The 16,225-nt window shown below is 38.7% G+C and overlaps 1 long non-coding RNA gene across 1 annotated transcript; it reads left to right on the forward strand.

Annotated features, from left to right (window-relative positions):
- The first annotated feature begins 4,183 nt into the window (after positions 1–4,183).
- LOC121073568 lies at positions 4,184–11,479 on the forward strand. The gene is made up of 4 exons (XR_005821798.1): positions 4,184–4,796; positions 4,909–5,017; positions 7,084–7,221; positions 10,791–11,479. It is a non-coding gene; the product is annotated as an uncharacterized LOC121073568 (long non-coding RNA).
- Positions 11,480–16,225: the final 4,746 nt, after the last annotated feature.

The raw sequence follows: 16,225 nt of genomic DNA on the forward strand, positions 1-16,225 counted from the left end.
TGCACGATGGGGTGCCCTTACCAAAGAACATAGCTGTCAATGTGTGTCCTCTGGAGATAACAGAGGGATTAACAGAGTTAATCCAGGGAGGAAGGCACCCAGAAGTCCAGGTCTTCAGGAGAATGTGCTGACGGTTATTTATGGGCTTTTGCAGTGGTGTTTTCTCATGCTTATGATGTGTTGGTATTGCTCTTCTCTTGGAGGGTGCTTGTTTGTTAGTTTTCAAATACAAATCATACACAAATTAGAATCATAAATGTCAGAGTCTGAATTATGCATTATAGAAACAAAGCCACTGGAAGAGCATTCAGCCTCGAAGCCTGATTTCTTGGTGTTTGAAATAAATTTGAATGTTTAAATGGTTGATAAACTCTGTTTCATTTTCAAGTGTTTTGTAGACTGAAGTTGTTAAAGTGTTTAAGAATACCTTGTTAATTAGCTCATACAAATCTGGAGTCCCATGTTGCACGCTGGTAAATTAACCCTCTAGGAAACCTTAGGTATTCTTATGGCTTTGTAGTAATAATCTAGATTTTTTTTTTTAAGCTATTCTAGAGCCTTTTCTCTCCCAGGAATCCCACTGTCCTGGTCCTCAGTGCCCCAGTAGATCTCCTACTTTGATTTCGTGCTATTTTATGAGATATAGTTGAGAGTGGGGATTATGTGAGAATTTATTTTTACTTTGGTAGTTGTTCATGCTCTGTGTTTGAACTATGGAGTAATCAGATGAAAAGATGGTGGCTCTCATTCTTTTGCCCAACTTTGTAATTATTGGCATGTAGGTTAAAAAAGGTCTTCTGAATATTATATTTTTCAAAAGATCGTGACAGTTCCAAGTAACATGATCCTGTTACACATTTAGACCCGTATTTCATTTTTTTTGGCATTTTGATATGTTGTGTCAGGACGTATCAGTCACATCCTGGCCACACGCAGCAGTGTGACTGACAGGACTGGAGGAACACACAGCAATCCCAGCAGTTCTCATTCTAAATAAGATATATTCAAAGAGAAGTGAACACTCCTGCTTCTCATCTTTTTAAATGAAGTTTACCACTCCATGCATACCCTCCCATATTCCGTGAGTCCTTAGCTGTCACTAAAGCCACTCAGCTACATCCATTCCCTAATCATACTACCATCAGTGTCTGCTTGATGTACAGAAGCTACCTACTTTGAATCTCATTTTCCTTGGATGGAGTGCTTTCCAGTCACCAAATAAGAACAGTTTTCTCCTGTTTGCAAAATGTTACCTGCTGCTGAAAGCACCCATGCATACGTAGTGTGGGAGTATCAGGATCCCAGACCAGCAAAGAAAAAGCCAATTTCCGCTTTTATGTTGCATTCAGCATTATGAACTAGATGATTTTGCTTTTTGCTTCCAGTGTCAATGATACTTTCAAAACCAGTTGTACTCCAGTTGTGCTGCAATGTGCCTGGAGGAGAGGTATTCCCCTAACTTACTGCTGGTGTTTGCTGTTTCATACTCTTGAACTGAGAATTCCCATCTTTTGCAAGAAAGTCTGTGGTCTCTCTTTTTTTTTTTTTTCTTTTTTTCCCCTGAGTCACCTCCTCCTTACTTTTTCCATGTTTGATGAAAAAATCATCTTTGTGCTGAGAGAAGAAATAAGGCCCTGACCTCACAGCCAGGTGAAATGCAGCTCACTTTGCTAAAGTATCGAAGAGGTTTCATCCATAAGCAAAATCAGGTCTCACAGACCTCCACAGTTCATATGTCACTGCTTTTCTGTCAGCCTCTTTGCATGTGCATTATGAAATAGTGAGTTCAGCAATGATGAAGGGACATCAGCATTGCTAACAATGGTGAGAGCCAGAAACAGAAACGATGTGTCATGAAACACATTGCAAAACAACAAAAATGTAAGTGCCTTAAAACTGTGGGGAATTATGAATGCTTAGGGGTTAGATGACGGGAGTGAGGGCACTCAAGTAAGGCAGGGAGGTTATTTACTGGGAGACATGTAGTTCCTGGCTCCTAGTTAGGTAAGACCTCTAAAGCAGTAGAGAAAACAAAACAAGATGAAACAAAAAAGCAGGAATAGCCTCATGGGACTGATTTCTAGCTCAAAAGGCTTCCAGGCTCACCTAGCTGTGCTTTTAGTCACAGAAGCCTCCTTTTTCTCCCCACATTCATGAGGGTTAAAGTCAGGCTGTGGCACCTAGGGTGTCAGTTGTTTCTATAGTTGCTCATTTCACTTTTAAAAGCCAGTTTTAGGCCTCCTGGCCCCTCGGCAGCGCCCTGCGGCTGCAGCTGCCTGTCAGCGGGGCTGCGGCCCCTGCGACGGGCGGGAAGCCGCAGCTGCGCCCCCTCACACCCGGCGCCGGCAGCGCGGGCAGCGGGTCCTCGAGGCTCTCACGGGCCGCGGCTTCAGTTAACCTTTGTCACCGCCCCAGCGGGAGTTTGCTTGAGTTAAAGACCAGAGGAAGTTGCTTAACAGCTGGCTTTTGGTGGGGAGTGTTTTTTTTTTGTTTGTTTGTTTGTTTTCTTCCTCAGAGTGGGACGGGGGTTGCTCCCAGCTTGTGGGGCGGGGTGGGTGACACGTCCCGAGAGCAAACGGCAAACCCCTGTCAAAAGGACCTCAAACTTCCTCTTCTCGACGTTATACCACAAGGAGCAAGTTGTCTCCCTCTGTGTTCAAAATGGAAATATCTGCGGTACAAGCAAGAGGGAGTGAAGAAGAGCTAAAGCTGTGGCTGCCTTTGGGTCAATTTCAGTGCCTGCAAAACATGGGTAGAGCTAGCCTGTTACAGAAAATACCTGGGATCTTACCTGGGGTTTATATTTTAGAAGGGTATTTTATTCTCTTGAAAGCAGGTTTGTCTGGAAAACTGTTACAGTGTGTTAAGAACTTGAGCTTATTCTTTTGAATTTTGACGTTTTTATAAAGGATTTTTTTTTTTTTTAACACCCCCCCTCCCCCAACTTTAAAAGGCTGGGATTTTGTAAGCAATCACAAATGCACTAAAATCTCCAGAGTTTGAGTTATATTCAGATAGGTTCTCTGAGCTTTCTCTTAAGGCTGAATTTGAAGTAGGGGATCTGAAAAAAAAACCCACAGGCTGTTGACAATATTTGGAAAGAGAAAAAGGCCGATTTCTGAACTGGCTTTGTTGATTGAAATATAGCTATTGTGGTTTGTAACCACTGAGGACTTGGCCTGGTATATTGAAAGCTAAAACACAGGCTTAACTTCTTAAAATCCTTCAGAAATATTTTTCCATTCCTATTCAAGTTGCTTGCAGTCAGCTTTTGTCTGTGAACTATACAGTTGTGAAAAACTCTTTTTCTGTCACACCCCTCTCTGTGGCATAAGTGTTAAGTAATATCCTGACAGTTTTACATTGTATAGCGTATTGAAGACCAAATGAACAGCAGCCAAGGAGAAGAAATGTGAATGAATGTATTACTTTAAATTAATGAAAGTTCTTTGGAGTGCCTCATTAATGGTATATTAGCAGAGATCGTTCAGAGAGCAGAAGTGGGATTCAGATTTTGTGCTTCACTGGAATGAGAAGGAAAAACACTGTTTAAATTCCATTTTGCTTTACTATCTTGTCATTTGCTTAACAATGTGGAAGATGTTTGGTTGGGATGAATGGCACTTGTCAGTTGGATTTTTCATCTAGATGCTTTAAGTTGGTATTCATGGTTTTGAGTCATAATTTGCACGTCTTATGAAATACTGTCAGTCATACCACCTATAATGAAGAAATCTCAGATACAGTTGTATAATTGTTCTCTGCTTAATCTGACCATTAACCTTTTATGCTCTTCACAAAATGATGATGAAGTGCTGGTGTATCTTCATGATTATACTTGATAATAAATGAGTGAGTACTGTGCAGCAGTCATTTAAGGTACTGAAATTTGGATTATGTTGGCATCCCTGCAGTGGTAGCTCTACAGATCCTGTCCTAGAGCCTTTCACTAAAACCCTGGGATGTGTCTAAAATACAAGTCCAGGGCTGGTCTTGAGAGCTGGCAACTAAATGTGCTTTTTTAGGCACTCTGTAAAGCTCTCTGTAAGGGAGTCCTAAGTCCCACTTCATCATATTCATCATATTGCTCAATATTGCTTCAATATAATAATAAAATAATAATAATTCAATATATAATAATATATAATAATAATAAAAATATTGCTTCAATATTTGATTGAATTAGACCTGTCTGGAATAGTTCACAAACTAGGTTAAAGCCAATAGTGCATTTAAGTGTTAATTCAATGGAACTTCAGAATGTTCTTAAGCTTGTGTAGATGTCATTGTGAACAGAGCAGCTTTTCTAAATTCTTATCCATCAAAGCGAATTAAGATGCAACAGGTTAAAAAAAAATAAAATCTGTTGTCGCTGATAACCCAATATTCAGAGTCTGGGCAGGTGATACAAGCCATGTGGCTGTTGTTCTCATGTGTGTGAAATCTTCCTTGGTTGCAAAGGAAGAAGTACAGAGTAAAAACAACAGTAAGAATATTAAATTCTCAGTCTGGCCCTATCTTTGCAGTGTGTGTGTTGACTCAGTGAAGCACCGTCCCCCTGCTTCCCTCCAGGATAAGAGTATGACTGACTTTAATTGACTTCCAAGTTGTTTTTATCTTTAGTGTACATGCAACTGTAGTGAGTTCTCTTGTTCAAGATGTGCTGGTTACATGAGTGAATTCTGCTCAGAATCTGTCTTCTTTTCAGGGAACAAGAGAGCGCCATTCTCCCTGTACCTCCAGCGTGCAGCCCTGTCCTAGAGAGGTGTCGGGAACTTAGTCACCGGCTTCTGAAGGTACTTTGCAATTATCTGTGGAAGAAACCTAATTAATGACTACTGCCAAGAATCAAAGAAACATGCCTGTGCATATTGACATGTAACAAGTAGGAGCCATTTTGTCTTTCAGTGGTCAGCAAATATTGGATGAATTTGTTTTCTTAAGAAGTAGAACAGTAACGGCCAGATCACAGTGTGCTGCCTGGCTAGATACAAGCTCTAGCTTATCAAAGACTGTGGTAAGATCAGTAAAGAGCTAAGTTCTGTATGAAACAGTGAGGGGAGTCTGTTTGGGAAATCAAAAAAAGCATCTCAAGATATATTAACTGTGACACACATAACTCTTCTGTAATGGTCAGCAGTCTTGTATCTCCTTTGCAGAAGAATAATGATTTCCATCCCACAGATGCAATCTGCGTTTGAGTCTTCACTGCAAAAATGGCTGAATTGTCTTTTTTCTTCCTTTAAACAAACACACACACAAAAACCAGCAAATAACCTGTTAAATATCTAGCCTGTATGTAGATCACAGTGGAGGTGAAGAAGGAGTTCAAGAGGGAAATCCCACACAGGAAATATAAGCAATGATGTTTTCTAGCTTCACTGGAGTAACAACTAGATACAGTCCGACAAGATTTTCGCTGGGAACTAGCTTTATTTTTGTAGTGTTGACTGGTGAACGTGAAAGCCATACTTCTGAGACGAGGTTTTTGTCTGTGTCTTGTGGGGGTATGATTTCTTGAACAGGTATAGCTCAGGGAGCACAAACAAAAAACTAATCCCAGAAGCAATATAATTTCTACATTCAGAGTCCTCATCCACATTGCTATCAACTCCATTGTGCTTTGGGTGTTCTCCAAGTTGTCATTATGTGCTCAAAAATCCCACTGCATCACAAGGGTATAACATGTTATGAGCAGAGAAGTTGGATTTCTGTCATGAAAAGCAAAAATGAAAGGAGATAACGTAGGTGGAAGTTGTCATGATATATTTCTGGTAAGCGACGCAAAAACATCAACATACTTGAAAAAACACTAACTGAAGTATTTTGTTTTTATTTTTTTGGTACAGACTTTGCAGTGAATTTCTATAGGATACTTTGTACTTGATTTTTTGTTGTTGCTGTTGTGGTATAGGTCTTGATACTGCAAAAATATTTTTGATTGAGTAACTTTGATTACCTAAGTAATTTCAGTGAAAAATTCCCATACAATCCCTGAATATTCTTGTAGAAAACAATCTCTTATGTGCATGGTTACATCCGTACTTAAGAGTTGCTAAGAGTTTGTGATGCAAAAAAGACCATTTAGTACTGTAATTCCTTATCCCAGAAATGATTGTTTATATATAATTCAGTTTTATATTTAACCTAAAGTAAATGTTCATTTGTAGCATCAAAGAAAAAACTTCAAGCCTGATTTTTACCTGAGGAAATAGAGAACTTCTGAAATATAGCTTTCAATTTTCTGGGTGTATTTCCTGCCTTACCTTTTTCATGCTTTTAGGTAATCCCTCATTTTTGCCGTCCTGGAGACTCTCTCTCTCTCTCTCTTTTTTTTTTTTTAAATTGGTTTGTTTATAAAAATAATAACCCAGCTTTAGGAAAAACAAGGTCATGTTATTTGGGAGACAGAAAGGAAATAGAAATATGATGTATTTTGTTACCTTGTATCTTTCAAATAGAGAAATAAAAGAAAACCAGCTGAAGAGAATTGTCAGTTGGGCATTTAAGACAGAAATGAAGTAGTTTGAGATGATAGCATAGTTGGCAAGGGGTTCACTGACTTTTGTCTGTGTCCCTTGGAGGTGGGGAACTTAGATAAGTGCATAAGGGAGTAAGTATTATTTTTTTTCTGAACTGTAATTGCAAATCTATTATTTTGTCAGTTTTGAAATGCTATTTGTTCCTTTTGTTTTGAAGGCCAAAGCCTCCACTGGACAATCCTCTTGGAACTTCTGTTACAGTATTTTCTAGGTGTGTCTGTAGAATAGTCTGATTAAAACATTCAGTGGTGTATGAAAAATTCTTGACTGCTTGCCACCCTGACTTCCACCCTCTTCATTTCACAATGGGACTAATTGCAGATTAGGGCAAGAAAAAACTTCGGAAGTGAGGCATTTTGCAGTCTGTCCTCAGCCACTACTAAGTAGCTGACAAACTGTATTTTCTCTTTCACCCGGCTGATTGTGCCTGTGTGCAAGCAGTGTAATCCGCACTCTGCTGTCAAAATGCAGTTTAGATGTTTACACCAGTATGTAACTCACATAGAAATAGAGTGATTGAGGTTTGACTCTCTTCTTTCAGGAATTTGGAGGCAGCACCCAAGACCAGCATCCTGGTGCTCCTGTTTACATCCATGCAGAATGGAAGGTTACCAGCACTGAACAGAAATGCCTGTCATTTTGTGTTCGTATGAAAGCTAGTCCCAGAAACCAAACCGAGGTAAGAAAACTGTTCTGTCTACCTTGCCCTAGTTTAGTTTCCAGAGATTTCTCAGAGTTCTGACTTCACAGATTGCCTGTCTTAGCTTTGTGTTTACTGACTGTTTATTTTCTCCTCACATCCTTTAACTGAAACATACAGAGGCCATCATCAGGAATGGCTTTATATCATCTTTGTACTACTTACTAACTATTGCTTTCTGTTTTAATTCCTTCATATCTGAGAAAACAAAAAACATGCCAGCAGTACTTGAAGGTTTTTTTTTTTTTTTTTAAATAGGTCTATGTAGAGCTAGGTAAGTTTTTTTTTTTTTAATAAAAAAGTAATCATAAATTCTAATTTGAGCGTACATTCTAAGACATAAAAGTTTCACAAATTTGAAAAATGGCTCGACTCTCCTAACTTAAGAACTGATTTACCTCACTGGGGAGGACTACAACCTGGAGTGGCAAATAGCTCTTGTCAAGGAACTTGTCAGAGACATGAGCTGTGCTGTGCCCAAGTAATCTGCACTCAGGATAGTGTCCTGGTCGTTGAACTCTGACTGTGAATAGAGAGATCACCTTGACAGGTCCTGTCCTAATGAGAGCATAGCTGACAGTGGTGTGTTCCCATAAAGTGTTTCTGGCAAGCCAGAGTAGCACTTTTCAATGGAGAAATGGTTTCTTCCAAAGACAGTGTCTGCTAATAATTATTTTGGAAATACCTCTTGCCTGTGATCTCAGAAGATGACACATATGCTGTTCCTAGGTCTGCTAACTTGGTAAGAGGACGCTTTTTAAAAAGTACTTACAAATCTGATGGGGGAAGGTGTAGTCAGTGAAGCAGTGTAGAGCATGGAAAGAGCTCCTGCAGGGTTCCTTGCTGAGTTCCACCAAAACCTGTCAAGAGATCTTCAGTGTACAGTATATTTTAAAATGACAGACCAGAGTTAAGGGCAGTGGTGTTGGTAAATGTCTGCTTGTTACTGCTGCAGTTGCTGCTCAGGGGAAGGATTTCAGCTAATGTAGTCATCAGCCTTCCTGGTGCTCAGGGAAAGAAGCAGCAGCATTAGGAAGACCAGGGGATTTCATATTTCTAGAATGTGGTATTTGTTCAAGGTCTTACAAGTGTTTCTCCAGGAGGCTCTGACAGAGTAAAGTGGCCTGAAGTCAGAGACCTGTTAGGTAAGGTTTAAAACAGAAATGTTAGTCAAGAACATTGATGAGAAGAAAAATACACAGCTTCGTTGCCTGCAGTACTATGAGTGTCCCAGTACCTGGTCACAGGACAAAATGGAACAACCTTTCCTAGGCAACCTAGGGTAGTCCAACTGGAGGTGGCATCAAAAGGGGCAATATCCTTTGCTTTTTGTCTTTCTTACTCTTGGGAAGGTAGGTGAGATGAGCGCAGCAGTGGCCATCATCGTAGACAACAGAAGCACAGGAGGTTTCCTTTACATAATTTGTCTGTTCAGCTTTTAAGCAGTTGTAACAGACAATTTTGAAAGGAATATGGCTGTTCTGCATCTGCCCCTGCTGAACAATAGCACTGACAGGGGGGAGCTGGCATGCAGCAATGAATTCTGATCATTGGGTCTAGCAGCCCTGCAATACAACAGCTGGGAGGGAGACCTTAGCGAGCGTCCAGTTCTCTGACCTACTGGTCTCAGGTTTCTGAGAGGTAATGGGATTTCACTCTGCAGAATTTACACGTGCTGTTTTCAAAGCCAGTGTCACTGAGGTCAGTAGAGAGAAGAACTCAGAGCACTGGTGTGCAGTAATCCAAGTTAATTGGCACATACCAAGTCATCAGAAGGGAAAGTCATCGGAAATCCAGAATATTTTATTTTATTGTTTAACCCTCACTTCCACCTCCTAACCAGTATTGGAGACAGTCAGTGAAGCTTTTTTATTACTGGGATTCCTTTTGCTGGAGCCAAAATGGTTCATCTTAGAATTAACTCTTCCCTCTCCCACAGTTCAAATTATTTACCCTTAAATATTTCTGTGTGAAGCACTTTGATAATGTTTAGATCATTTTTATTCAACACTTTTTCATTAAGAAGCAATTCTAAATAATACAGTTAAACATAATTGTCTAATACCAACCATTTTTCTTTGCTAGAAAGGGGTGATACAGTATTTAATTTTGAATTTTGAAAAAACAAGTAGTTTCACTTAAAATCAATAGTCCTGTTTCTCCTCACCCTCACACCATTTCCTGAGGCATATCTGTTAAAGCTAAATGAATCACAGTATTTTTGAATTTAAACTAGATTTGTTTTTTGCTTTAGGTATCAACAGGCTTTATGGCCAGGTTCTGCTCATCTAGAGGAAAAAATGAAATAATGGAGAAACTGTTAATTCCTTTGTTCCAAGCAGCTTCTCTGCTCTGAATAATTTTAGGGAGTTTGCAAGCACATTTAAAGCAAGCTTCACTATAAATTAAGCCTCATAGAGCCCCTTAATTTGATTTACTCTTTAAACTAAATATCTACTGAAGTAGTGACCAAATCCTGGTTAAGTAACATGGAAAAGACCATGCTTGAAATGGAGAACTCGTGTTTTAGTGAGGTTGCTGATCTTTGAACTGTGCCCTTCACAATATGCTATTTCATTTAGACAAACACTATTATTAAAACTGCTGACAAGCAGTCACAAAGATACAAGAAAACACCTCTGCTACTCTAACTGTATTCTAACTGTAGTAAAATTTACAGTATTTGAATGTTCACTGGTGTTAGAAACTGTATTGCTCATCTGTATGCTCCGAGGTGATAAGCAGTACCCTTTTGAGCTGTTACTAGTGTATGAAAATTTATACAATATTTTCATTGACACTGAAATCGGCTCTCCATGTCAATTTTGACAGGATCTGAGATGATGATTACGTTGTAGTTTGCTTTGTAGGCTGTGGCAGTGTCATTGTATATAGCTGGGGACTTACTGTGGTGGTGTTTCAGAAGAAGGATGTATGAAAGGTCGGAGAAGTACTTTCTTAAAAGAATTTTCACTAGAAATAAAAGCTGCCTGGATGTGCTTATATGTGCATGTATCTCTTTTTAGGTGAAGAAGTGTTTTGCCTCCCACATGGCTGTAACAAGAACTCCTTGTTTTCTTGATATCTAGCATAAGTGCTCTAAAAAAAGGGTGTGTGTGAGGGGACAGGGAGTGGCAGGTCTGTTTAAAGTCCAGAAAGGTCTTCTGTTGTTAGGATTGAACAGCGTAGATGGTAACAAGCAGCAAAGTTTTGTTACTGCTGTGTGATTATGCCCTGCAAAAGTAGGCCTATAAAAGGTGCCAAACTTATCAACTGAAAAATTGAGTTCACACATAAATAGGGACCTTGTGGAACTTTGTGGTTTTTTTATGCTCATGATGGAGGGTAATGAAATATAAAAGGTAATTCCTGTCACAGCTATGACACATGCAAGTGGAACGTTGTTTTTAGGAAGGCTGCAAGTATTCAAGAGATGTATCAGATCTCTTCATTGTATTTCAAGGAACCTGCAGTGAAGTAAATATCAGGTAGTACTAGAGGGTTCAGTCTTAATGTTTTTGAATTAATTTGGTTGTTCTTCCTTACAGCTGTAAGGAAGATGTTGTGATCTTCAGAAGGTTGGAGACGATCTATTACATGTGCAAGTGGCCAGTATTTCTGTCCACCAATTCCTATTACCAAGCAGACTTGACTAGAGAAATGAGGCCTGGTTCCAGTCTTCAGCTTATAATCCAGAGTTCATACCTTCTGTGCAGCATCGTCAGGCCACAGCAAAACAAGCAGTGACTCGGGGCACTGTTTGTGGAGTTCTGTTCTAAAAGCTGAAACTGTATTCGGATTAGTATAGGCAGGTCATGTAAATAGAGGTAACTCTACCAGGGATATTTAAAGGCTCCTCTATACCTGTCAGCTACTCAAAATAGGTGTAATTTGTACCTCATTTGAATTGTCACCAGAAGCCTCGTGTATGTTCATAAGAAGTACAGGAAATGGTAGGCTATGTCTGTGCAGCCTTATGTCCAATAGCAGTACATGTTCCTCCTAGCTGTGGCGGCTGGCACAGTAGCTTATAGGAATAGTAGGAGAAATGCGTATCTTTCCCTGGAATGTGAATTGAATCTACAGTTATTCTGGAGACTTTGACTTCTTTTCTCTTCTTCAAATATTTTTGAAGGGGAATTATACTTACACCTTTCTGCTACGCAGCATTTCCTTAGATTAAAATTAGAATTGCTAAGATACCATGGAAAATGTTATTCTAGCCTAAATGTTTGTAACTGGATCAGAAGTATATTCACATTACAGTTGCAGCAATATTTTTTTAGACTCAGTTGATAAAGCGCTGGCCTTGCTTTGGATGTTCATAGTTCAGCCATGCTTCAAATCTTCTATTCCACAAAATCCCGATTCCTCTGTTAGGTAATCATCACCTACTGTACTTCTGATAAATTCTCCTACCATGCTGATTCTGTACATTGCATTCTCATTTACAGAGAAGAAATGATAGCACATTATTTTTTAAGAAAGCTATTTTTTTTTATGCACACAGTAATCACCAAAGTGTTCATTCTGTTCATGATAAAATAATGCCAAGCCCTGTAAACAGGGATTTAGTTCAGTCATGGAGAGCTCCTGAATACGTCAACATTCTCTGTCTTGGTATTCTGTTAAACTTGTTTCTGTAGTTCTAATTGGGTCACCGTAGACAATCAGTGATGGTGTTATTAAATAAACTTTCAAAGTTGCTGGCTAGTGATCTAGCTGATTAAATATGGATTAGATTCAGAATAAGCTGATAGAAAGATATCTTATTTTCTGACATGCTTAAATTTATGAAGATGTTATGTCACATTGTATCTTATCACATTATGTTAATTTAGCACTGTGTAGGCTTTTGATGTGATGTGCTTTAGCTCATTATGTTTTCCAACTTCAGAAAAGTTTGTTATCAAGGGGCACGAGAGTTGCTTCATTTGACAATTAATCCAAACAAAGCTATTATAGCCTGATGGAGAGGCAAAGTTTTAAAATCTATCCAGGTAAAATGCGTGTTGTGTGTGTATGTGTATGGGCATGCCTTAGCTTTGAACCTAGCTGTAGGAATGGACTTTAGCCTTTCCAATAAGAAAGGTCGGTGACTATTCTACTTTCTAGTCTGGAACTTAGCCAGAAAAGCCAATCTTAAAAGACTTTTGCAGAGGTCAGGTCAAGGTGTCTGAAATGGAAAGTCAACTGTTTCTTTTTTCAAGTCTAAGGTAGTTTATTCTTCGTCTCATATCCTCAGTGTGTGTGTTTTATGTTTGAGCCATTGGCGACTGGAATTATTTTATGTGAAATTGACAGACATCTCACAGGAATGGCCTTTGGAGACAGGCCTTATATATTTTTAGATAATATCTGTGTGTGTATGCACAATTTAAAAAACGAAACAAAAAACCCACCACCAAAAAAGAAAATCCACAGTGATTTAAGTGACAGAACAGGGGGAATTAATTCACAGCCTGAAGCAAGAACAATCCTTTCTTTTGATTACAGTTTTAGTGTCTGAGTCTGAATCCAGCATGCCCTCAATCTTTCTCTTTTAGCTTGTCAGATATCTCAAGGTAAAAAGCAGAAATAGGAGAAAGGTATTGTAGAAGAAAGGAATTATCTTTCTTGAATAATCCTTTCTAGAATAAAACCAGCCCTCTAGATGCCCTCTTCCTGTGCTTTCCATTGTCATGTTCTTCCTACTTGTAATCCCTATTGAATCATGATCAGGTCCTCGGCGGTTGTGTTCGCATACACAGCAGCACGTTTGGAGGTGCATGGATTAGATGTATATTGCAAAACAAAGAAAATCCTGCAATAAAAGAGCAGACTTTGGGACATAGTACTCAAACGCAAGTTTATTTTGTTATGTGGCAGTGAGATGGGCATCAGTGCTGCATGAACCACAGTAAGCAGCAGGTCCCACCCTGAGGGGCAGGTGCTCTGATGCTCTGCTGTACCACAGGGACTGTGTTCTGCTTTCCGAGTGCACTCTCATCCATGCAGGAGTCCCCTGCTTTATGCTTCCCTTCAGGATCTTGAAAAAAGGTGTTTTGTATCACCTAACTAAAAATTAGTGACATGAATACATGCAAGAAGCTTGATTGTAAAGCAGTGTTAGTGGAGCTTGCTTTTGGCTGTCACTTGGAAAGCTTTTTGTAGAGCAAAATTTCTTAATGAGCAATAGCTTGTATTTTTACATTTGTAATCAACTAATATGAAAAAAAAAGCTTACTGGCCTTCTTGCCTGCAGAGCATAGATTTCTTGGGAGCGAAAAAGTTCCACAAGTTGCAAAGAACATTTGAAATTTCATGGATATACAGGACTGTAGTGAAAGGATAACATGTTTTGCCCAAAAAAGTGACCTGCGTGTGCAGTCAGCAGAGGTTCCCCTTTTGTCAGAGTTAAACATTTCAGCCAGCTGGCAGGAGCGTGCTACTCTTCTGTGCCACTGTCAGAGCTCTTTATCCAGTGAACTGGACATGAGTGTGTGTGAAAATGAGTATTGTGTGGGATGCACAACGAAGCTGGGAAGCATTAATGTTGAGCTGGGGGAACCACCTAGCAAGGAAAGACTTTTTGAGGTCTATGTGCTTTCAAAAATAGACGTCTGATGTGTTCATGAGTTTACTGGGACATTTCCCAAAAAGGCTGCGATTTTATCACAAAATGTAATTCATTCACCTAAAAACATCAGAATGATTTAAAATCAGTGTTTCCTACTATTATCACATAAGTGTCACTTGAAGACTAATAGAATCTTCCCTCCCTGTCCCCCCATGCTTACTTCATGTCCCTCCTTTTGCTAATCCCAGCTCTTTTCCTTTACCTCAAGAGAAACTGACAGTAGAGAATCTTCTGTCTTGTTTTGTTTTGCTGTCCTTTCCAGTATGTTTGTGTCATTAACTTCTCCTTAATTTGATCTCTGTGAGTCAGTTAACTGAACTCCGAGAATACTCAAAGTGCATAATTAATGGCAAATCATGTGTCTACACAAGGGAGACTGGAGTCAATAGGAACCAATGAAAAAAGAAATTGAAAATCTACAGGTAAGCAGAATTTATTTAGTGCTCAATTGCTGGTCAATGCCAAGAACAGCCAAGGAAAGTTGCATAAAAATAGTTGACGTAAAGCACTAAAATATAATCTTCTAAATTATTTCATAGCTTTTGTAGGGAGAAAAGAAGGAACACCTAACAATAGTTTTCAGTGTGAATTAGTGACCATTCTTCTTTATCTCACTATATCTAGGGTTGAACATTGAAAATTCTGTGCATATGTTTTTGAGACAGTGGTCAGTGGAAAGAAACAAAATTTGAGGCAGATCTATAGTTCTTCATGAAACATACCATTTGAAGAGCATAACTCTGATGGTCTAAATTTGGCTTCCTGTTTTATAACTTTGCCTTCTGCCGTGATCCTCCCAATATCTTACGCTTTATGCTTCTAGGGTGAGGTAGGAATCTGTGCAACAAAGAGAAGAGTGCTGAGACAGTGAGAAATTTCTTTTACAGGATACTTTATACGTTTTTTTTTTCCCTGTTTTGTCACAATACACTTATTCCTGTGAATTTTGTGCCAAATAGTATGCCTAAGTTGTTTTCTTTGTAACTAATTCCTGTCCTGTCAGGTTTTAGTATATTTATTGCTTTATAGTTTTCTGCCGTTTTTTTTTTTTTTAAGGGCAGGGCTGGTCATCTTGTTGCAGTTTGGGACAGACCTCTAAGGGAACTAGATCTAGAATAGATGCTCTTTCTACTGTCCATAGTCTGAAGTCTTTAATGCCTGAGGAGCTCATTTCTAATATTTTCTGAAGCCAGAAACCGGGCAGCTGAATGCCTTAAAGGTAAAAATTGAGTCTACTCTTGTAGGAGGCCAAAGCAGTGAGCAGGAATATGTTGCTCTTTCTGTGGCTTTCAAAGGGCTGAAGGATGCATGTCAGAAATACTGCATTCCCAAGCAAGGGAAACTAAGAGGTCATAGCCGAGGCAAGGTGCTTTTTTACCAAGAGGATGTTTCCAGTTTCAGCCAGCAGCACTGTCAATATTATTTTCAATTGTTAATATTCTGTGAAAACTTAATTTCAACAGGAAGTGCAAGTGTCTTCCTAATGTATGGTCGTTTAGGGTATTTCTCAGTGATGGACTTAAAGCCATTCTAGCAAGTTCTTGTATTTTGCATTCTGTTTCAGCTTTTTTATTATTATTATTTTTTATTTTCCCTTTGGAAACGAGGGAAGAATTCAAGTAAAGCTGTTCAGGATGACCAATTTTAACTTTTTTCTAGTGCGCAAGTTGTGAAAATATTATTTCTTTTCACACAATATCAATTTCACTTTCCTACCTACTCTGGAAAAAAAAGTAAAAGAAATAAAAAGGAGTAATATCAGGAAGATAATATTTTCTTTCTTTTCCAAAGCTTCAGAGGGAGCCAGAAAGTCAATACAGAGGAAATATCTTCAGGGTTTATTTTCCCTCCTTACTCTCCTGTGCAAGTATGGAAATGATTTTTTTTTTTTACTTGGTATTTGTGTCAGAGAGTGGCATCGTTTTACAATTCCAGGAAATCTTAAAATCTGGGGTGAGAACCCTTATTTAAGGGAGTCTGAGTTTGCCAAACAAGTTCTTATTTTAAATTTCAAGCTAAGGAGAGCTAAGGCTCTCTCTAAAATTGATTTAGATGAAATTACAACTGGGTTTAATAAAAAAAATAAATTTTATTTAAAATATATACATAAATATATATTGAAAACCTGAGTGCTCAAGAAACCCTTTGAATTAGTTACATCACTCCATTAAAGATTTTGAATTTAAATTCACTTTATATGTTCTGTTTTGTCTGGCTAACTCTGTTTAATGGTATTTTAGGAAAAATGTATTTTTCTAGAAATACAGTAAAAAGGATTTAAGATGCAGTACAAGGTTCTTTATCTCTATCACTACCTTTCAACAGAAGAAAACCTGACTTCAGATAAACATTTTTTGGTTGGTT

Source organism: Cygnus olor, chromosome 7, assembly GCF_009769625.2.
Source record: "Cygnus olor isolate bCygOlo1 chromosome 7, bCygOlo1.pri.v2, whole genome shotgun sequence".
Lineage (NCBI taxonomy): Eukaryota > Metazoa > Chordata > Aves > Anseriformes > Anatidae > Cygnus > Cygnus olor.